The 22,699-nt window shown below is 43.4% G+C and overlaps 1 protein-coding gene across 1 annotated transcript in view; it reads left to right on the top strand.

The window, feature by feature from the left end:
* The window catches only part of LOC104834027 (chromosome unknown open reading frame, human C9orf171), a 61,731-nt gene that overhangs the window by 265 nt on the left and 38,767 nt on the right, over window positions 1-22,699 (top strand). The gene's annotated exons all lie outside the window — the stretch shown is intronic.

Genomic DNA, 22,699 nt, shown 5'->3' with positions numbered 1-22,699 from the left:
AAGCAGCTCCAGACCCCCGCGGGCACACAGCGGAAAAGTTTCCCGTTAAAGCACCTGGAGGGTGACAATGGTTGAAAACGGGGGGGGGGGGGGGTTACCCCAATAATTTATATGACAAGGAAGGAAAAAATGCGTTTTCTCACTGCTCCTTCGTGATCTATCACCGTTGAACAGCCGGTAGCCCCGGGATGGTGACGGGCAGCAGCGTGAGGTGGGTTTTCCCTCCGAGGGAAGGGTGTCAGGGGACAGGGACTGAGATGTCAGCGAGGCTGCTCACTGCCAACCCCCCCCCCCCCAGCGGGGGGGTCCGGGGGCGACCCACAAACCCTAACTGCCGAAATTAGGGTTTGTAGACAGGCTGTGGCAGTTACGGTCACTCCACAAACTCCTGACACTTCTCATTTTACCCCGTTCCGCTCGTATCCCTGTCTTATGGATAGGCTGAGCTTCGGGTGAGCCTTAGAAAGCTTCAAGCATCTCACTTCGGCTCCCTCCTCCTAATCAACACCCACAGAAAAATCACGCTTTAAACCCCCCCACTGCCTTCCCTGGAGTCTCGTCGTGTGTGTGTGTGTCCCCCAGCAGCAGCTGAAGTACAGCTCTCGTCCCCTGGATGGCACTCGCCGAATAGCTTCGTGCCCTAACCAGCTCTTTCCGATCCCAGTCCCCAGCAGGGACACGCCGCCCACCCGGTACCGACCCCCCGCCTCCCCGGTGCTCGGGGGCCGGGATCGTTGCTCTCAGGGTGCAGAGGGAGAGAGAAGGCGGCTGCAGCCCCCGCCAGCCCCCCCCACCCGCAGCGGGCACCGAGAGGTTTGACCAGTTGTACTTTTCCTCTTCTCCTGGTGAGGGCAGCCAGTTCTGCTCAAAAGTGGTGGGTTTCCCCCAGCAGACAGCGGGGACGTTTAAACCGCGGCGGTTCCGCCGGTGCTGCGGTGGGTAAACTCTTCTATTCCCTTGGTAATCGGACCCCGGCAGTGGCAGGCTCGGAAGTCGGCCGTAAAATTTTGGAATATCACAGAAAATTTGAGTCTTGCAACACTGAACCTCTTTCTTCCCCCAGCCCCGAAACTCTAAAAATCAATTTGGAAATTATACTAGGAAGGCAAAAAAAAAAAAAAAAGTAGTTTTTGTGTCATAACTCAAAAGCAGCTTCACTTTTTCAAATCCAAAACTTCTATTTTCTTTCTTTTCTCTGGATCCCGTAAGTTTGAGAGGAAGTGGCGGTATCTTTGCTTAGAAGTGACATCGGGGTGAAGATTTCCTCACCCAGCTGCACCCCAGAAAGGGCTGGACAGACATAGGCAGGGCAAACCTCCTCAGGATGGAGGCAGCTGCACTGCTGGGAGGGAGAGGAGGCAGCCCTGCATCTTCCTCATCCTTCCAAACTGTTTCTGCCTTTCTTAGAAAAGTGTGCTATTAAGTATATTTTTAGGTGATACATGAAGATGAACCAGAAGAATATGTAATTATATGACATTTAAGGCATGCTAGGGCATAATTGTAGGGACTGGGTTGATACTACTTATTTTCACGATGCCTTTACATTCCTTACATTGAAATAGGTATAAACCACCAGTCAGTGCCGTAAATCCCAGGTCTATGAATATAACACTGGGGTAATCCTATGAAGGGCAGCTCCTCTCCTGTAGTGTGTATGTTGCAGGTAGATTATATGCGGTCATTAAGATTATGTTGATTTATGTGGGAGTTTTGCCTGTCTGGACGGGAGCATTCGGCTGAGCGCTGTCTGTCCCTAGAGCTCAGTTGATGTCTTCTCCCCTCGGGTCCAGCAGTTTGCTCAGCCCCAGCTTTAAGGCTTGAGTTTTTTCTCAGCATAACTGTTGCAGAGCATCCTGGCAGTGGGAATTCTGAGCAGTTGTAAATCATGGGGAGGTTTAATAAGACCCAATCTGGGTTTCTGTTGTCTGGCCAGGTGAAACTAAAATTTGAGCAAGTTTTGAGAAAAAGTAGTGTTAAATTTTAGCATTCTGACAACTTCCATTCTCTGAGGGCTCCTTGTAGGAGGGTATCCTTCACTGTAAGCCAGCCAGTAGGGATGTAAAGAGATCTGCATCCACCTGATGCAATCCTTTAGCACGAAGTAACTGGGCTATTAACAGGGATACTTTTACTCTTGGAACCATCGGTAATTTCACCTCATGGTAAGTCATATTTTAAAGTTTGTGCAGTAAATTACTGACACCCTGCCAACTGCCTGCCCACACTGCATCACGCCCCACTGAATGCTGAATTTACCAGGGTGTCCTCCGCTGCCAGGAGGTGATGGTGACAGGATGGCAGTTTACTGGATAACCGCTGGCACTCGGCCAGTCCCGCTTGCTGGTGCACGCACCAGTAGTGGCATACTCACAGCGTCAGCCCTCTGCCATGTCTCCTCTTCATGCTTCCAACTGCAGTCTGGGATCTCTTCCCCCTACTTCCCAGGAGAGCTCTGGGGATCAGGCATTTTGGAGAGAGCTGCCCAAGGGGATGGCCAGCAGCTCCCAACCCTCATGCTGTGCAGTGTCACTTGAAAACCAAGGACACAAAGATGGTTTAGAAGAAAGGGACAAAAGGTTTTGAGACAAATGCTGCTTGGACAAGTGCTTCTGGCAGCTGTGGGAGGGCACTGAGGAATGCACGGCTCCAGCAGCTACGATTAAGGTTCACCAGACAGCAAATACACAAGAACCTGAGGCCCAGCAGTGATGGATGGGACACTTAGTCCCTGCTCTTCCTCCAACTAGCCCTCAGTCCCCAAAACCCTAGTGTAAGTGTGACAGACCTCCTATACTTTGCAGCAGCTAACAACAGGATCCCCTACTTTCTCTCCCAGTTCTCTAGTATCTTCTAAATGAGGCACCGTGTATCCAAACGGAGACCACTGCACAGCCAACTGCCCGCATTTCTGGCTGACCCTCCCGCCTCAGCTCTGCCCAGCCCCATACCCCACCATGATGTGTCTACACATGCTGGCTATCACAGATTAAAACCATCATCTTTTCACATAAAGATTTCTAGGGATGAATGCTCTATTTTTTCTCTGGTAGAATGTATTATGTGTTTTAATTAATCAAGGAATTAATTTAGTTTATCAATATATATTTGCTTGCAGCATAAAACTGAGGCAAATATTTCATCTACTGATGCCAGTAAAAATCTGAGCAAAGCATTTTTGGTTTGTTTGTTTTTACCAGTAAAAGCCTTAGCCAAGCACTTTTTTCAGTACAAACTTACTGAAAACTACTGTGTTACAAAAATAAGCCAGCTCTGGGCAGGAAAAAAGACTTCTCCACGTTTAACCCTCAGCATGCCTGACATGCACTCCAGAAAAAGTGGCCCACACCAGTTTGGTTACATTTATATTAACATCTTTTAGATAATATGCCATAATTAAGTTCAACATATCGCTGCCAAAGTCATTGTGTCACCAGCCTGGAGTTGGACATATCCCTGGTGTGCGAAGGTAGATGGGAAGTCCCAGCTGCCAGACCCACGTGCCAAAGCATCCTCTTACTTGTTCAAGTGCGGCCAGGGGACACGCAGAAAGCAGGGAACTGCTCTCCATGAAACACCTTCAGAGCTGAGAGGCATCCAACTCACCCTCAGAGCCCCAACCGCAGCTCTCAACATTAAAAAGTTGTTTCACAACTGGCAGTTCGGAGGACGAGGAGGATGGTGACGGTACTTTGCTGGCAGGAAAAGGCTGGTGCCAGGTCTCAATCCCAGTCATCCAGGCTGCAGGAGAACCAGATTTAACAAACAGAAGTTTTCAGCACTGCTGGAATGCACAATATTTGTTTTAAAAGCTTATTATTTACATGACAACTGATGCCAGGCTTTTTTTTATAGGTCTGAATGCCAGGCTGTTTGGGGTTCATCTTCCCAAGCTTTTCTCTCCAGCCTTGAAGGCTGCAATTTTTTCTTTTTTCCAAATAAGATCGAACAAAATCCACAGGACTCAGGCAATAAAATTCCAGCAGGTACAGTCTCCAGAAGAATATATGATCCAAAAACTCAGAAAACCCACAGAAATCAGCACACCGATAGCCTTGGTTTTGGCAATCCCAGCAGAAGAAGGATTAGCTAGGCCAGGGAGGCTGAGCTGCCTTTTTTAGTGGAGGAAGGGGACACACGGGAGCCTGCTCCATGCCCAGGGAGAGCAGCTCGGTGTGGGTGACAGCAGGGCACCAGCCAGGTGGCTGTGGGACTCCACTGACTACGCGGGTACCAAGTAAAGGCAGAAATCACTCACCATGTTTTTCTTTTTCTTTCATGCCTATTGAACCTTAACATGAAGTATTTCTGAGCCATCTGACTTGTCACAGAGCAAGGCACTGCTGAGAGTTGTTGCAAATTCATTTTGGTTTCTGGAATGATCCATAGGAAGGACAGCTAAGAAAAGCAAGTAGGGGCATTTTATCAAACTAAAATTGTGTCACATCGTGGGGAAAAAAAAAAAGCTCTAATTATGCAAGAGACAAACACGGACAAATGGATGGTGTGAAAAAGAATATTACAACTTTGAGTTGTAAAGTGCGTGCATCACAAACATCTCTTGCAACAGCAGTTACTGAAAGGGCAGGTTTTCCATCACTCTGGAGTTGAAGCTTTTATTAATAGACCTGCATTGTGGCTGTAACAGGGCTTTTACATCTGAATGTTGTGCTCAATCTTTGAGCCTTTAACCCTCACCTTCCTTTTTTTTTTTTTTTGTTTTGTTTATTTTTAAAACCTTCTCTCCAAATCCACTCATCTTTTTAGCTCTCCTGGCACCAGTATAGCGAGGAGCCAAGGTGATCCTGGAACGATGCTCCCATCTCTCCAAGCCCTTTCTCAGGGCAGAGCCAGGAGGCACCACTCACCTTCGTAATCGTCATCCACCTTTGTGCAAGGACTGCTAACCTGCACAGGAAGGGAAGGTGATAAAATAAAGGCTTCCTTAAAAACATACCCATCGCTGGATGCTCAGGGAGCGGCTGTACAAGCCATCAGAAACCATGCAGGTGTAGTGCCTGCGTGACGGCTGGGACTGACAGAGATCAAAATCATTCCATCTCTACAGAGCGCAGGTCCCAGTGGTCTCCATCATCTCTGCAGCATACCTCTGCTCTCCTCGAGTGATCTGGGGGTGCAGCCGAGATCTCACAGCTGCTTCCATGTTGACCAAGAGCCCCAGGTGTGGCAAACTCCACTGACGACATCACAGTCCTGCCAGGCAGCTTCCAGAGCATTTGGATAACTTCCCTCAGGTGTTAACTTTGTTAATTTAAATAACTCTCTTCCCTCTCAGCTGTTTGGAATCGATGCATCTATTGAAAACTTGGTAGGAGACCAGATTTTAGTTTGTCTGTCTCAGGTGAATAACCCCTGTAACACAGAGCAGAGTAGCCACAAGTACTGTGAGCAGTGTTTAGAATCAGGTCGTCTTTTATTTGGTGTTAATTATACTATTTACCTCAGATCACTACATGTGCTGAGCATCCTGCCTTCTGTGCTTGCTGCCTGGGGACGCTGAGGATTAATTAGTGTTTATGCAGCATTTTGTGTGCTTATTACTATTATTATAATATCACTACTACTATTATATTTTTGCAATCTAAGGCCAGTGTTGTGCTTTTAAAAATGTATTCAGAAATGTCTACACAGTACAGCTTAATAATTCATTAGAGAAATAAACTAATGAAGGGCTGGTTAGTCATATAATCATTAGGTTTGGTTCTGAGCTTTGTCACTCCAATATTCCAACTTCTAAGGGTTTTCTTCTCAGCATGAACTCATTTAAGATTTTAAATGAATTATTTGGTACACTAAAAATTAAACTCCTTATGAGCTTTAGTGCCCTCCCATATTTTGCACAAACACCACTGAAATAAATAAGGCATTACCAAGAGGCAAGTAAACATTCTGCATGAATAAAAGTAGTGGGGTTTTCTCCTGGTTATTTGAAGACAGGACTTAGGCTACAAACTGCCAGCTGTGTTTCAGCGGGCAGAGGGACAGCACCAGCAGCACCGGGCATTCATAGCTGCTCACCCCCAAGATCGGCAGGCAGTATGTAAAAGCAAGCAAAAGGGCATTTTGATCCTTTATGTGAACAAAACAATGCAAATTGGTGAGACTAATAAGCCCAGAAACATTACAAGGTGAATGCCTTTTATGTTCATGAAAATCTTCTATGTTTATTTGTCTAATACAATGGAAATAAAGCTTCAAAGGCCCTTTGATTTAAAAGTGCATTATTGAAGTCAGCCCACACAATAATAACCATTAGACTGAATCATTGCATTATGACCCTAATAGCAGCATTGTCATAGCAGATAACATCGGTACAGCCTCTTGCCTGAGTTGTCGGTGATGTAAAAGCAGAAATTAAGCCAAAAGATGAGAGAATGTAAGCAGAATGGGGAAAAAAAATAAAATGAAAAAAGGTCACAAATGGGTCCATGCGCTCACAGTGCATCCAGAGCTGCAGCAGGCTATGAATTTTTATGATGAACCTAAAACTCGGGCTTTATTGTCTGAAAGATTTAAGAAACTTTGGGGGAGAGCCAATACCAGTTTATGGCATTGGCCCCAAACCACGTTAAGCCAAGGGATGGTTTTCAGACTAGTTCAAATCGAAGGCACCATGCAGAAAGTCAGGCATATTCCAAGTCCCGAAAACGAGCCCTTACCCGCAAACCCTTCTCCAGAGACACCGAACCCAGCAGGCTGAGAGCAGCACCAGAGACCCAGCTAAAACTTGTAAGAGCATAGGAACATCCCTACCGTATTTCCCCTCTGTCCTCAGTTTCCCACTCCACCAACAATAAATATCCCTCCTTCTCTGGAAGAGATACAAGAAAATCTACTGAGCAGAGAGGAAAAGCTGGCGGAGGCTCAGTAAGGACTGTCCTGGATAGGAGGGCATTGGGCAGGCAACCGGTGGACAGCTGCCCAAAGAAAAGGCAAAAACCTCTTCATTTTTAAACCTTTGCCGCAATCGTTTCCCCTCTTTTTGAGTGCTGCCTAGCAGAATATAGAGCAAACGAAGCATGTTCACGGCAATCACAGGGACCAATGTTTTCAGTTCCGCATTTTTGCAAGTTTTTAGCCACACTTTCCCCAAGGGCAGATTGCTTTCCATGCAAATTCTTAGAGACGCTCTTATGTTTAATTATTGAATTTGAGAAGCCTTTGTCATCTTGCAGGGATTGTTTTGTTCTTGCTTGGCTGCTCACGTTGTACAGATTAGACAGAACCCGCATTTCTGAGGATATTTTCTTTTTTAACCATTTGTACGTTGTAAAATAAATTACACTGACTTTTCTACTTACATTTATTTGAAGTAGCATAGATAAATGAAAGCAGGACCCTATTACTAGATTTCCAACAACAGCCTTTAAAAAACCTTCAATATCAGGGGAAATATCTCTGGTTTGATTTTTTTTTAAGCAAACCAACATGAGTTTTGTGTCTAAAAATCTTACAAGTGAAACCTGATTAAAAATAATAGTGTAATTCCCAGGCTGGGGAGGGGGGGGAAAGTCAGAAAAGCAAACACAGCGAACCTTGTATTGCTTAGTGAAGAGCAAACTAGCTTGAAAAATAAAGATGGTTTTAATCTTGAGCTTCGGGCTGCTCGCCCAGGTAGAAGAGCCCCTTTGTTTGCAGCATGCTTTTCAACTTCCCAACGTCCCTTTACATTTGCTCTCTCCATCACCCTCCTGCTCGCTGCCTGGCCCCTTCTGTGATTCCCAGGAGATACCAATCAGCTGGTCAGGAGGCGACTGTAACTACACTAATTACCATGTATTACGGTATGTTAAAGCGCTAATACACGCCGAAACACAAGTTTCTCCACACCGGCTGCATCTATCGCCGCGCTCTGCCCCTCTCCTCCCTCTCCGCAGTGCCACAGCGAGGGGCTGCCGTGCTACCTCTGCCGCCATAATCAGGGAGCTAAAATTGTTATCAGATTAGCCCCAGCAATGAAAAGCACAGTCCCAGATCACACTCACAGTTAGTTAGCATTTAGATAGGCTGGGACGGGGGTCTGTACAATAGGCATCAAAGCTGAACTCTTGGTGCAGCGAGAGGGATTAATTTCTTTAACCAACATGCCTGATCTGGCCTATCTCATTACCCTGCCTTGTCAGTGTCGATGTTAGATTTGATTGAAGATTATACCATTTAGGCCTTTCCCCTGTTTTCCACAGAAATCAGGCCCATTGAATTGCACATTCTTCCATGGGCCCCTGTCAATACTCAGTGGCCTGAGCCTCTAATTCTGCTTCATTTAAACTTCATCAACTTTTCCAATCAAGTGGAAGGATCTGAAATAGGCTCCGTAAGCAGAAAGGCCCTTTTTCCTTTTGTCAGATAATTTATTCTGTTTTCTCTTTCTCTCCCCCTTGCTTCCCCACCTCTTTCTCTTTTTCTTCTTTTCGCTCCCTTTCCCTGATGCTGAAAATGAGATTACAGTATTTAAATGACTATGATAATCAATCGGGGGACCTTGAGCCGAGATTGAGGTTAATTTTTCTTAGCAGAACAAAGAAGCGTGATGTCATTGGGGATTTGAAGGTGCAATCTGTGTTTCATGCTTGTATTCCTCCCCCCCAACCCAAAACTGCAGTTTTAGGAGTCTTTTCTTGTTACTAACTAGGCAGTTGTTGTGATTTTTAAGAGGCAACCCCTAGGAGAGAAGAAATGTAATTTTGGGCTGATAAATAGCTAACAGCCTTCTATCAACAATTTTAATAGGAAAAAAAATTCACTTACATGGTATGACTGCAGATCTAATGAAAGTGCTATCATTACCTTATTTATTTTTAAATATACTCAGAATAATTTTCAGCAGTGCTATGAGTAGTCCTTCCAGGCTGCACAGCAGAGTTTTGAACTTTTAACTGAATACCCCTTTCATCCAGCCACTCTTTCTACTTAGCAGCTTTCTTGGTTGCCTGGAAAAAGTCAAGACTTTTGTCATGATTTTGCTAATCAGAAATGGAATCGCTTATGTTTGTCTTAAAACCTGCATTGAAAAGGCTTGTTAAGTCTTTAGATTATGTATTTTTGGTTGTAACACGCCAACATTCGCTCACCTGGATCTTTCCCCTACCTTTCTCAGGAAGAGAGAGAGAAAAATATGCATTTCTTTGCTTCCATCCTAGCTGTCTTGTCAGTGCTGTTTTACATGCTGCCACCCAATGTTATCTTTTATTTGTGTCAGGAGAGAGGATTTGACAAGTTCAGTATACAATGTTCATTTGGCAAGGCAAATTTTTCATACCAATTTTGAGTAGAAAATGAAACCATCTTTCAACACAATGAGCAACATCATTTTTGGACAGACTTATTATGAGAAGAAGAATTGCAAAACTTTATTTCCCTGCACGATCCAAAAAAAACCCTGGAAATGAGACATTTAAACAAAACAATAAATACATGTATGAATGTTTGAGGCCATCAGTTTGTTTTGGAAATAAAAAATAACCACCAGCTGCTGTCAGGTAGCTGTGGCCTCCTTTTTGTTAATCAGATGCTGCTGAAATTGGTTGCATCATAATGTAGCTTTGTTTCAAATCTTTTAAGCTGTCAGAAGATTGGGAAAGGCAGACCAACTTCAGAAGTTTGTCAGCGTTCGCCAAGCAAAACAGTCATTAGTCAACAGCATGTAGGCTGAGGTTTGCAAAGATGTCCAGGGCCTGAGCGAGGGAAGGATGGGGGCATGTCAAAGAGCTCTGGGTGCTTTGCCTCCCTCCAGAATCCCAAGTGTAACTTGTGGCAGTACTAAATATGCCGAACAATCCAATTAATGAAAAAAATTTTGTTATAAATTCTGCCATCCCACATGTGTCACAATTTACATGGGTACCACAGGTTCCTTGGGGATCAGACTTTTGTTTTTGATAGCCCCCCACCTCAACGGGCTTCTGGTCTATGACAAGGACTGGCTGGTGCAACCGCATAGTGAGGACCGAGGATAATTAAATAAATATTTTCTAAGGAAGACCATGCATTGAAAAAAGGCTGTCAAACATTCACTGAGTGACAAGTTCATTTTAGCACCCAGGACCCCTGCAAGGTTGGGAGGTGCAGCCTGAGAGCCACGTAGGGCTGTATGTCCTCAACGTTCTGCAAGTCCACAGGAAACCTCAGGCTGTGGTGGGAATTGGGATACTCTCTGATGCTCCAGCTACAACCCCCTGTGAATTTTACCCCCAACAAAAGAAGCATCAGCCCCAAATGCCTGTTCAGCCCCACAGACTTGGAAGAAACTGTGCATGTCTCAGACAGTGGTTTGCTCTAACAGTCTTCTCTCTTTAAGCAAATGTTGACTCACCATGGGGAAATTAAAACTCCATTAGACATTGCCACATTGTAGAGCAGACCCCATTACAGCGGTCGAGTTGCAATTAATTGGTTTCCTCAGATATTACTTAATTCTGGGAAGACACAGATAGATGGGAAGGACAAGGCTGATCTAAACAATAATTTCCTAAAATAACATAATCTAAATAAACTAATGAAGTGATTACATAGTTATTAATCTAAATATAAAGAAGAGTCAAAATAAAATATTGGGTATATAACAATTTAGAAAAAAACAGTAGAGTTAATACCATTCTGGTTAGACTCATCATGAGGCAATCAGCATTTGTGCTTAGGGATGGATGCTGGTTTAGCAGATAAATTGTATTTATTTCCTGCAAAAACCTGCCATTTGAAAGTGTCCCATCTTTTGCTTTTGTTTGGTCTGTTGTTCATGCTACTTAACTTTCCAACACATAGATGGAAGGGTCCACTGCCTCCGTGGCACTGCAGGCTTGGGGGTTGTTTTTTAACTAAGGTTCATTGTGGATTAAGAAATGTAGAGCAAAATAACCATAAAAAAAGAGACTCCCTTGTGTGCAAATGGAATAATTAGTAATTTGAAAATATTCTGGCCTAGGGAGGGCCCTCCACAGGCAGTCCCTCTGCAGAGAGGCAGCAGGGAGCTGCATGCTTGGGGCGCCCGCTGCATCCGTGCCTTGGGTGCTGGGGGGCTCCCAAGAGCCGTGCCGCGTCCCCCCAGCCTGCTGCCAGTGCAGGGAGCAGATCCAGACACCTCCCATGTAGCTCTTCTGTGCACAGCTCTTCTGTGCAAAGCTCATTCGCTTGCATTATCAGGGTGAGAAAGTATTTGGCTGCGGGAGAATAAATAACTAGGCCTTATAAGTCATTAAAAATGTATTACAAGAAAAATACAGTGCAGCTATAAATAGAAAACAAAGCAACTCCTATACAAACTTTTACAATGACTGTTACTCAGACTATTCGTCACTGTCTGTTTTTAAGTGAGTTTAGCATCCATGATCTCTGGAGACTGATATCCCTTGAAGGTGCAGTTCTGCTCAGGCCCTAGCAGTGCACTGGCCTCTGTAAGCTGCCCCCAGTTTTGATGAGGAGCATTTAGTGACAGTAGCTCAGGTCTGTGATCTGCTCGGTCTGAGCAGAGATGAGCTGAGATGGGGACAGAAGGGCTGGTCAGTCCCAAACTGGAACTTAGGTGTTTTTCCCTCTCCCTTTCCCACCTTTTTTTAAGTGGAAATATTTTACTTATTTCTAATTCACTTAAATTTGCAACAGTCTGACATGCAGCAGTTACTTCCATAAAAGATATCACCTCTCCCTGCAAACCTCCACACATAGAGATCTTGACTTAATATGAAATGAACTCTGTGTAGCAATACATTAATCATTCAGTAATACATCATTACTGTCTTCCTTTTTGTTATTACTTAAACAGTAGTTCGTGTAGGTAAAGTCAAATGTATCTAGTAATTTTTAAACCTTTCTTGAGAAATATGCACATTTTTTTAAGAAGCCGATATCATCTCCACATTCTGCTTAGTACTCCAACTGAAGTTAGGGCAAGCTTGCTTTCAGGGGGAGCTGAACTGCACTTTGTGTTTTCAGACTTCAACATTAAGAGTTTTTGTCCTCTGGTCTGATTTTCTTTTTCTCATGTCAAGCAATAAAGTGGAAGAATTAGGTGGCTAATATACCTTAATGCAACTTGGCACCCAGCAGCAAAGAAGATATCTCAAACTTTCAGCTAACTTCAGCTGTGTGATGTTATAACTTTGAAAAATCAAATCCTGACTGTGATCCCAGCATGAAAACTCCACAGTAGAGTACTCACAGTGCTTAAACTCCAGCGTGTAGTGGATAGGTTGCTCCAAGGGAAAGACTGGGTTGCCTTGGCTGGACAATGATGAACAATTAGAGATAGCAGCACCCAGGTGTACTGAAGAGTCCGCAGTTACCTATTCAGGTCAGGGAAAGCAGTCCACAGATCTAAATGGTGAATCCTAATAGTCTGAGTTGTGGTTTCTCAGTAAGGAGAACATTTTGCGCAGCTTACATCTTAAGAAATTTGATGTTTTGATCACTATTCTGCTGGACACAAAAGAGGAAGCTGCTGCAGGACAGTCGAGAACAAAAATGTTCTGTTTGTTTGCAAGACTATGAAATAGCCAGGGGCTGGAAAGCAATATTCAGATCTTTCCAAGTATTGGGGTATTTAGGATCTGGGGTCATGCTGTCCTGTTTGTTTCCCTTAATGTGTCTCTGGCTCAGGACCCTGCAAGAGAATGAGAGATCTTGGTTTGCATCTAATTGGGGGTTATTAACGCAATGTATGGGTGTGAGGGAGAGCAAATTTGCTCTTCTGCACTGACATGCACTCTGGACTGCACTCCCAGGTATGAAAACTGCTGGCTGGAAACACTGGCTGAACAGACCCACTGGGCTCATTTCTGAAAAATGTGAAATTCAGTGCTTTGTTTTCATTCTAAACTCACAAGAACCTCTTTCTAAAATGCTCCACCAGCCTCCCGCAGTTGGAGTCTCATTGCTCACCTCCCTCCTGCAAGGCTGTTAGCGTGCAGCAGTCCCTTTAATTTGGAAATTTAACAAGTAATTCTAAATTGGGACATTGGAAAACCTGTGATCCTATCTACCATGTCTATCCTATCAGATGTGGTTCTGTGCTTTCACTGCCTTGAAAACAAAGGGGAAGAAAGTTGAACACATGGTATCCTCAACTAGAAAGGGCTTTGCTGTAAGAGGATATTGAGTTGTTTTATAAAGCCCAATATTACGCTTGAATTATGCCTGAATAAGGAGAAAGGACATTGTTAAAGAGCCCTAAACATTGACCATAGTGGATCTTCTTTCTTCCAAACCCTTCAGTGGTGTTGTTTTTGGCTGTTAATGATTTGGTATTGTATTTATAAGCCGGCAGGGTAATCCAGAGAGCAGCAGGAGGGGCAGTTGCCTTAAATAAAGCTTTACAATGCTGCTAATTAAAATGATCCTTCCTCTCCCTGTGATGACTAATGAGACAGAAAGAAGAACCAGGGAGGGTTAATGAAAATGTTGCCATGAGATTCCCTATTTTTAATTGGTCTTTTTAATGTTTTAATCTTCTTTATGGTGTGGGGGTGGAGATGGAGAAATTTCTTTCAGCCTTTCTTGTACCATGCCCAATAGGTTGTAATGCATGGCATTTGAAATGTGCACTTCTAGCTATATATTAAGAGTCTGTAACCAAAAGTCTGAGATGGAATGTAGCCTTGAGATAGAAGAAGCAATTCTGGATTTAACTGAGAACAGAAACAAGAAATGTGAAACCTGTTTTTAAGCTCAAGCTTCCAAAACTCCAAGGGAGCATTCGTACCCCGAGGACTGAGGCTAAGATCTATTGTGAAGGATTGGCACTGATGTTCAATAGTATTTAGAGCTTTAGGTCATGATGCTCTGTTAAATGCAATATTTATCCCATGAGCATGTCACAGTTCACCTCAGATGTCAAGAATTCAATTAATATTCTATTTAATAGAACACACCATGACCTAACCTTTTAATACTCTTAGTGCGTCTGAGCCCTCCTTATTAGTGTCACTCTCTAACTTTCCTTCTCAGCTGATGCATCTAACAACAACTGGGATGGGGAAATTGGGAGCAAGGAAAAAGGGGAAGAGATTTAAATTACTTTTGGACCTCACTGTGAGGATTCAGCAGCTTTATCCCTTGTAAAACCCGGTTCACAGGGGGTTAGCACACCCCACTTTTACCATTTTTATGGGGTTTACATCTTGCAAGTTTCAACTTCCTACTGATTCAAAACCACAAAAGGCACCGCCAAATTTTTCATGGTTTGAGCCGGTCCAGTTTTTCATTTAAACAGCATTGCCCCTGCCTCACACTGCGTTACCAAACTTAAGATCAGGGGAAACTATTCATGTGAGTAACACCTGCAGGATTAGATCTTTGGCTTAAAATTTCATCTGTGTACTGTGATGGTGGGTTATAAATACTCAGAGATTTTGAAATCAGCACTGCAGAAACTTCCCTGCATTGCACCTGAAAATTGTTTCTGAAAGCGAGGTTCCTTGAATGCATCATGATTTTTCAGATCAGACTAGAAAATTACAGGACTCCTTCTGGCCTTAAGTCTATGAGTAAACAGGGCTCCCTTCTTTCCCTGCCACTAGCAGCAGTGCCACGGCAGCCCAACTCCACCGGTTTGTTGCTGAAATCAGAGGTGCAGAACCAGGTTTTGCCATCCTTGTGTCACCTTTAGTGGGCTACCGGGAGAAAGCCATAAAAAACACAGTAAATTGTGCATTTCAGGTCATATGAAATAGAAGACAGGCTTAGTCATTGAATGGTTTTTATATCTAGCTTTTTTAAAGAAGATAATTAATTTTAAAACCTCCTAATCGGGATCTGTTTCAGCCCAATACCTTTTCTGTGCAAGACCTCCATAACGCATTAGAAATGGAAAGAGACTGAAAGCGAGTAAGTGTTTTAAATTATTCTGTATCATGTAACCTTTACATTTTGAGAAGTACTAAATAGCAAAGGCTTTTTTTTCAGGCAGCATTTCCCTGACTTCAGCCAGGCGGGTAGGATGGGGTTAGCCCAGTGAAGAACACCTGCGTGCAGCTGGGAGGGGGCCACACTATTACCACACCTGTGATTTCAGTAAGATTTGTTGGGAAGATCAACCAATAAATACAGAGTCTGTCCCGCAGCTCCTTAGAGTGGGAGGAAGAACAGACATTGTGCCAGATATTCTCATGCAACTATATTCATTATTTATGCAGAAGAAGAGATATTTCAGGAAAACAGAGCTGAACCATGAGTGACAAGGTATCTTTCTGGAGCGTAGGGTGCAGGAAAATTGCACTGAGGTTGACAGCTTTTTAATGTAGAGTCTCTATTTCACTGAATTACTGCATGTTGGCATTTCGAAAGTACAAGATGACCTATTTATTAGCTGTGAATCAAACAGAAATTACATGCTAGAAAATAAAAAAGTTGTATGTTTCTTCCAGCTGGTAAGATGCTTATCCTACAGAAATAATATATACATAAAAGAAAACCTGCGAACAAAGGATCATCAATCACAAGGCACTAAATTTAATGTTGTAGGACCTATATTCATCTTGTGATATTGCGATCATATGTGCTTGTTCCCTTACATGTGATGTAATATTAAATGTATGTGTGTCATAATACTTTAAAATTTCACTATCCTTGCTCTGCTTAGGCTCCTATCATCCTCTTCCCTTTTGAAGAGAAAATACTGGCTTGGAAACTCAGCTTCAACAGTAACATGTATCCTACAGCAACACAAAATGGCTCACTGAGATCAAGCTTTCCATATTCCTAGCTGACCTCTTCAGGCGTATGCCCTTTCCATGTACAGACTGGGGTCAAAGATGTCCCTGATTTGGGGATGCTGGGCTGTCTAGTCCTGCCTCTCAGTACACACAGCACTTCTTTTAGCTCTCAAAAATCCTAGCCAAGCTTGAACAAGAGCTGCCCAACATCACCTGTAGTGCAGCAGGTTAGGAAGTGAGAATGTAATTGCTGTGACCAGCAGCAACAGACTATTTTATACAATATGAAGTATCCATCTTGCTATGCCACTGGTTCTTCCAAATCCAGTCATCTTGCAAAACACAGCCACAGTCCATTTATGAAGAGGGGTTCCTACAACATGTGGAAAAGGCAGATGAACATCACTCATCCAAAGTCTCTCAATCACACATGGATATGCTTCTATCGTCCACCTAATCAATGCAAAAACCCCTAGAAATACTACTGTTCTTATTTTTCATTTGATATTGATGCTGTATTTCATTATTTCATTAGAGATAGCATCATCCCATGGCTTTCAGGCAATCCTGGTAGGTCAGCAATAGCTAGTGAATCTCAGAGCCTTGGTTCTGCAGCAGTCTTTCACGGTCCACCATTAGAAAGGCAGCTGTTGCTCAGAGAAAAGCACGCTGTTTACTGCTGCTTTAAAAAGGTAACAGAGGCACAGCCAGCCTTGGGGCTTCTCTATGATGTTGTAAAATAGTAGGGATTTACCCACAGCTTCTGATACAGGGAAACCACAGGTTTCTTTTATGAAAAAGCTGAATATCAATATATAGTAGAAGCTAAGCACTGCATATTAGGCACATGTCTGAGCCTGGAAGGAGGTGTCCTCTCCTGGCTCCTCTTTGCCTTCCTGGTTGTAAACGAACAGTGCCAGAACCTCAGGAGGAAGGTAACCAGCTACCAAACTAAATACTAGAAATTGCCAGGCCATGCAGACAGAGCATTTCCCTGGGGAAAGGCAAAAGCGGGAGGAAAAGCTGCCAAAAGAGCCCGAGTAGTAGCCCTGCACTTTGCCAGAGAAGCAAATGCCACATCTGCAGGAAATACCGTTACAAAGCACAGCTTGTCATCTGGAGAGTGGAAATTCAGTTTTCCCTGGGAACTTTAATATTTAGGATCTGAACAAAGGCCCAGAAAGAAACAGCTAAAATTGTTGGATTTGGCAACTGACATTCAAATGAAGGTGGAACAAGTTCCTGCCTTCTCTTCCCTCATGTTCTTACATAAACAATTTAAGAGAGAAGTTGCAAGAGCAAGTGTCCAAGCCCAAACCTGGAGCAATGTTAAATATAGCTTTATGAATGTATTTCATATACCTTTTAGCTTAAAATAGTTTTATTTACTTTCCATTTTTCACTCCAAGTACCACAACCATCAATATGAAAAGTAATGCCGCCACAAAAAAAAAAGCCAATGCGTGTAATATGAAAGGGTGCGAAGAATCATTCAAGAGATCCATAGACACACACACAGCTGCGACAAGTATGCAAGAGTGTAGAAGTAATAATCTGATGTACAGATTGATGCAGGCCACCAGCAGCCTGTAAATACAAAAATCTGCAGTATCACAGTGAGTAGGTGGCCTCATTTCCTTCCTTCGTCGATCCCTCCTGTTCCCCCACCCTCTGTAGCAAGAGCACAAAGTCTCAGTGTCTTACTGCGTGGCCTGGATGTTGTTTTCCTGATCAGAGCAGCAGGCTTTGTAGGGAAGATGAAATGATTGCTGACTCTTTTCTTCTCATTAAGTTTGTTTACATTGTAGGCCATTGAGGTTTCACTGGCTTCGTGTCTCATGTACTCTGCTTTGAGAATCCCCAGCATTCATAAAAGTGAAGCCAGCTAAACCTGCACAACTCCTACTTTACTTAGACAAGTCCAGTATGAACTTTTATCACATATGCATCGGTTTTCTTTTTTTAAAAAATAAGGCTGAAAACCACAAATTGGCTGTGTAGAAAGAAGATTGCTGCTAGGTTTATCTTTAGACCGGGCAGTTATTGTACCCAACCCCCTTCTGGACCAGCAGCCTTCAGAATCAGGGCTCCATTATACCCCAGTAGCTATGGCCAAGAGCACCAAACTCATCCTGGCTTTGCAATAACCTAACATGCATTTGACCCATGTCCTGAAGAGGGCAATGAGCAATAACGTCCCAATACAATTATCATTTCTGCTAATCCATCCAGGTGGCAGGGAAGAGGAGGACAGCATTGAAAACTGCTGGTCCAGCTGACTATCCCAGAAGGAAATGAAGAGAAGGAAAAATATTACAAAATTCCCATTGACTTATGTGAAACCCATTAGCAGAGGCACGTGGTAAACTTTATATAACTGCACCTTTGGCTCTGCCACTTTGCCCTTATGGGACTGCAAAGCAATGTCTTTTACCAACTTTAAATTCAGATCAGCTTTGCAATTAATTGGCACCACTTGGATGTATATGGATACATATATTCTATCAATATAATTTTCAGACTTATCAGTATAGCATCTACTTCCTCACCATAGCTGGATAAAGCGTATTTTTAAATACATGCTGATCCAAGTACATTTGCAATAGAAGCAGGGCAGTTATTTCAGTGCTGCACGTTCATTCCGAGTTAACACATAGGATCTTTGGGGAAAAAAAAAATCTATACATTAGAAATATTTAATTGACCACTTGATATTATTCCAATCCCTCTGTGTTGAATCCTGAATGGTAAAACTTAACACGATTCTTTTTTGCTTGAATTATCCTCCTGCTCTTGCATATATACAAGCTACGTGCTGTAATGCAAGACTCATACATTTGTCTTAGTAATTTATCTCATTTCCTTTGGAATGGTGTCCCTCAGTGGCTCAGAGAAAGTGGAGCGGTTGTTTTAATAGATTTGAGTTTTATCTGCCTCTCTATTTGCAGCAGGGCATAATAATAATAAATTATGATACTAATAAGTAGGTTGTGCAGAATGGACTACAGTGGTACCACTTCCCTCCCCCTCCAAAAAAGTAATTTATGGGTACATTCTTGTGACTTTAGGGGTGTAATAAATTATCAGGGTTCGTTTTTCCATCCAATTTGAGGCAGTGCAGCTGTGTTTTGCAAGCAATAAACTCTCTCGTTGTATTTCTTAGCTAAGCACTGAAAAACACAGTGTGATTTTTTTTCCCTCCCTTCCCAATTATTGTTGCAACGCCTGGTAGCTTCTCTGTAGTTAAGGGTTTGCCAGTGCTTCTATTATAAACCTCAATTTTCAGGGGCCTATAACTTTGCTCTTTTAAATCATAGAGGGCTAGAACTTGGTGTACATCTCTGTCAATCTATATGCTTTTTTAACTGAGAAAAAACCCAAATTTTTTAAGGAGTCCAGAACTCCCAAATTAGATCTGTGTGTGGAAGTCAGAGACACATGGTCGCGAGTAGCTGGTAATGCTTGGACACCTCTTCAGCTCCTGAAAAACCTATGAGTGCCTCTTATTTTGGACACATCTTAGGGCAGTATTTGGACCTTAATTATATTTTTGACATGGTGGACAGGTAGCACCGTGTGCCACTTTGCTGCTGGAGGTTTGGGGATCAAGTACGAGTCGGCCATTTGCAGAAGCTCCCTCCTTAAAGGTGATGCCCTGCCCTTGAGTGGTGGCCCAGTGGTTCAGCATGCTGAAAATACAGAAAGTGTAAAGGAAACTGTGGCAATTCACCCTTCCCAAGCACCAGCTTGCAGTCTTGGCCAACCGTATCGACCAAAATACTGTCACAGGGTCTCTGAATTCAAGGAGAGGTTAAGAGTCTTTGTGGACCTGCTTCCCATTCCCAATACCTGCCCTCTTTGCATTCAGCCTGACACGAGCAAGGGTCAAAGAAGGCAGGAAGAAAATGAGAAGATACACCACCACCACTAGAACTGCACGATCTCTCTACAGCAGCCTTGGAGACCAGGGGCTGGGAAGTACAGTACATGTTCAGCTCTGCCAGGAAATGGTGCATTCCTTCCCCTCTGTAAAATCTTACTGAATGGGGAAAAAAACCCACCTGATTTTCTAAATAGCACTTTGTACAGGTACAATTACGTCCTGCTTGTATTGCACAGGCACTGCTCTGCAATAGGGCATCAAATACCTTCTAGCACAAGGGAGTAAACCAAGAGTGGTGTAAAAATGACTCTGGGTTTCCGGGGTGCTCTTAGGGGGAACATCGCGGAAGGGAAGGAGCAGCTCACAGCCCCTTTGTGCAGGCTGCTATTCCAGCTGCTCTCATATCAGGCCGTACAGCACTGCCAGACTAATGCTTCTGCTAAAGCAGCCTTCTACGTGATCAGCAATTAAGCTGTGAAGTCAGCCCCTTAATATTATGTTAACATAGTTCAGTATATTAAATGTAAAACAAGTCATAATTTTTAAAGGTACCTCGGCTTACTGAGTTTAAATGAAGGCAGCAGTAGGACTATCACAGCCATATGCAAATCACCTGCATTTTAAAGCTAACAATAGATTTTGCTTTATTGTTTTGGCATTTAACGAGTGGGAAAATAATAAATTAAGCCACATGGGGAATCCCTGGTGCTTTTACAAACTGAAGCAGTGCCCATTTGGAGAGAGAACATTCCCCATTTTTCTCCCTAGCTGCATTTCTCTTAACCCACCACCTTATTAAAGCTTATAGGGCAAAATTCTCCTCTCATATTCCTCTGGCAGCTCTTAGTCCACATTCAGCTCTCCCTACCTTCCTAGCTGTCTTTCATCCTGCGAGCTCTCTCTGCAGACAGGGAACAGAAGAAGAGTAAAGACTGGCTGGGCCATAGGGAGTTGGAAGAAAGATGTTGTCATAGTTTTAGGAGGGTTACAATAGCTATTAGAGCACGGACAGCTTTTTCTGCCTCTTGTAATAGGGGATGTAGTCGGCAGCTACCAGTGCAAGGTCTATGGAAGAGGCAGCTGCGTTAGCCTCTGGTCAGCAGTAAGCAGGATCCATGCAGTGAAAATAACAGGGCCCCTGCAACTGCCTGTTGTGCCACCATGCCAGGTACCAGCTACGACACCAGCACCAGACTCATGGCTCAGTGGAGCAGTGTTTGCTTGGGGCTGCATAGCCAAAAGAAGGAAGGGGATGAACGTCTTGGCAAGATGACCTCTCTGGTTGGAAGTGGTTTTGAATAGGTTGTTAGACTGTATCACACAGGGCACGAGCAAAAAAAGAGCAGTATTTTCATTTTAACTCACTCAGCTCTTACTGATCAAAGCCCTGAGCCAAAAGTCAGGCTCAGCTATGAAGTTCATAGAATCATAGAATATCTTGAGGTAGAAAAGACCCATAAGGATTATAAGGATCTTGGTCATCTCAGACTGATTGAGAGGGCAGGTGTTGATCTTGCAAATGGCCATATTTAGCTGTCTTATTGGTAGTCATGAAATGTAGCTGAAAGCAGATCACCTCATGAATGTTTGCTCCTGAATGCCATCCTAGATGTGTCTTCTCCAGGCCATGTTTTCAGAAGTCACCAAAAGGAAAATACACTGCTTCACAGCTCATCCTGCTCCTTTATGTGAACAAGCACAGATGTTCCTTATGCAGAGCGGGCACACAAGTACGTTCAACACGTGCTTGCTTCCTGTGTTATCTGCGAGAAGTTTCAATTATACATCTCCATGAATACATCCCTGCACCTGCGTTCCCCAGGAACACTTTTACCAACACCAAAGGATGCAACAGAAATCAGGAACCTAGGTAAACCAGCCAGCCTAAAGTTAACACGACGCTGCAGCATTAACTGGCAACAGAAAATTGCCAGGGAGAGTGAAAATTTAAACAAGACAAACAACAGGAATGTAGAGAAAAGACTTTGAATGGAAACCTGCAAACCTCAGACAACCCTAAGAACATGCCTAGGGATAATTCATCAGCTTCCATCTCATGGCTCTGTACAATCTCTTAGAAAAGCCCCTGCAGTCTTGCCACACACATCCGTTTTCCATCAAATCTGCTGTTTGTCCTATTCGATGCATTTCATCTGTTGTGTGTAACGTTTGCACTTACATACACACTACATGGGGAAATTGTAGATAGAAGGTTTGTACAGCCCTCTGAATATATGAAGTGCTGCACAAGGATTATGGTTATTTTCATAATAATTCTCCACCACTGCCTATGTTTGAAGTCAGGGATGTCTGGTGGCTGAACCAGACAAGCAGAACACACACAAAAGCCCAATTAGCTTCTTAGCACCAAAGCTCTTACAAACACTAATGCATTAATCATTGTAAAACTAAGAGATGAGCATTGGTCGGTACTCCTGGCTTGGTTCAGTCAGGATGTAACTTGACTGACACTGAGAATTACATGACGAATCTTGTCCGTTCATCCCCACTGTGCAGGAGAGGAAACAGAAACAAAGGCAGAGCACCTCACTGGCCACCCTGATCTCAGCCCACGATGTCCCTTTGTAAAACCTGACCAAGTCTCAGCTCAGGAACAAGCACATCCTAGGCTCAGGTCCAGCTGAGCATCAGTCCTCCATGTGATGCTTTCTGTTACCCTGTTAGAAAATCTAGATGCTGCTTAAAACATGGAAAGCCTAAAAATGACATGAGAATAGACAGGGAAAGGCTAAACAGCAAAATAAGTGTTTGGTTGTATAAGAGCTGCACAAATACACAAAAGCAAGCTGGCTCTAGCAAGAGCTTTTCAGATTACTTGAACGTCTCTTAAAAAAATGGATTAAAATACAGATTTCCCCTATTATTTTTCAATAATAGAAGTGCAGCACAGAACAACTCACTAGTGCCACAAACTACTTTTTCATTTCTGTTTTTGTTTCATGCTTCAATATCTTCTTCCAGCTGCTCATGTCTCCTTTTCCTTCTCCTCACTTTGATCTATTAGTTTTCCCCAGAAATGGGGTTTATAAATCATTGTAATGCAGCCCTGGGAAAGACGGTGCTTAGTGCAGGGAGAAATACATTGCAGCTAACAGCCACGGCAGGGAGGAAAACTCTCACCTCGTAGTGG

The sequence above is a fragment of the Haliaeetus leucocephalus genome, unplaced genomic scaffold, assembly GCF_000737465.1.
Source record: "Haliaeetus leucocephalus isolate CR32 unplaced genomic scaffold, Haliaeetus_leucocephalus-4.0 Scaffold306, whole genome shotgun sequence".
Classification (NCBI taxonomy): Eukaryota; Metazoa; Chordata; class Aves; order Accipitriformes; family Accipitridae; genus Haliaeetus; species Haliaeetus leucocephalus.
The sequence above is the reverse complement of the archived record's forward strand: the minus strand, read 5'-3'. Positions and strand labels throughout refer to the sequence as shown.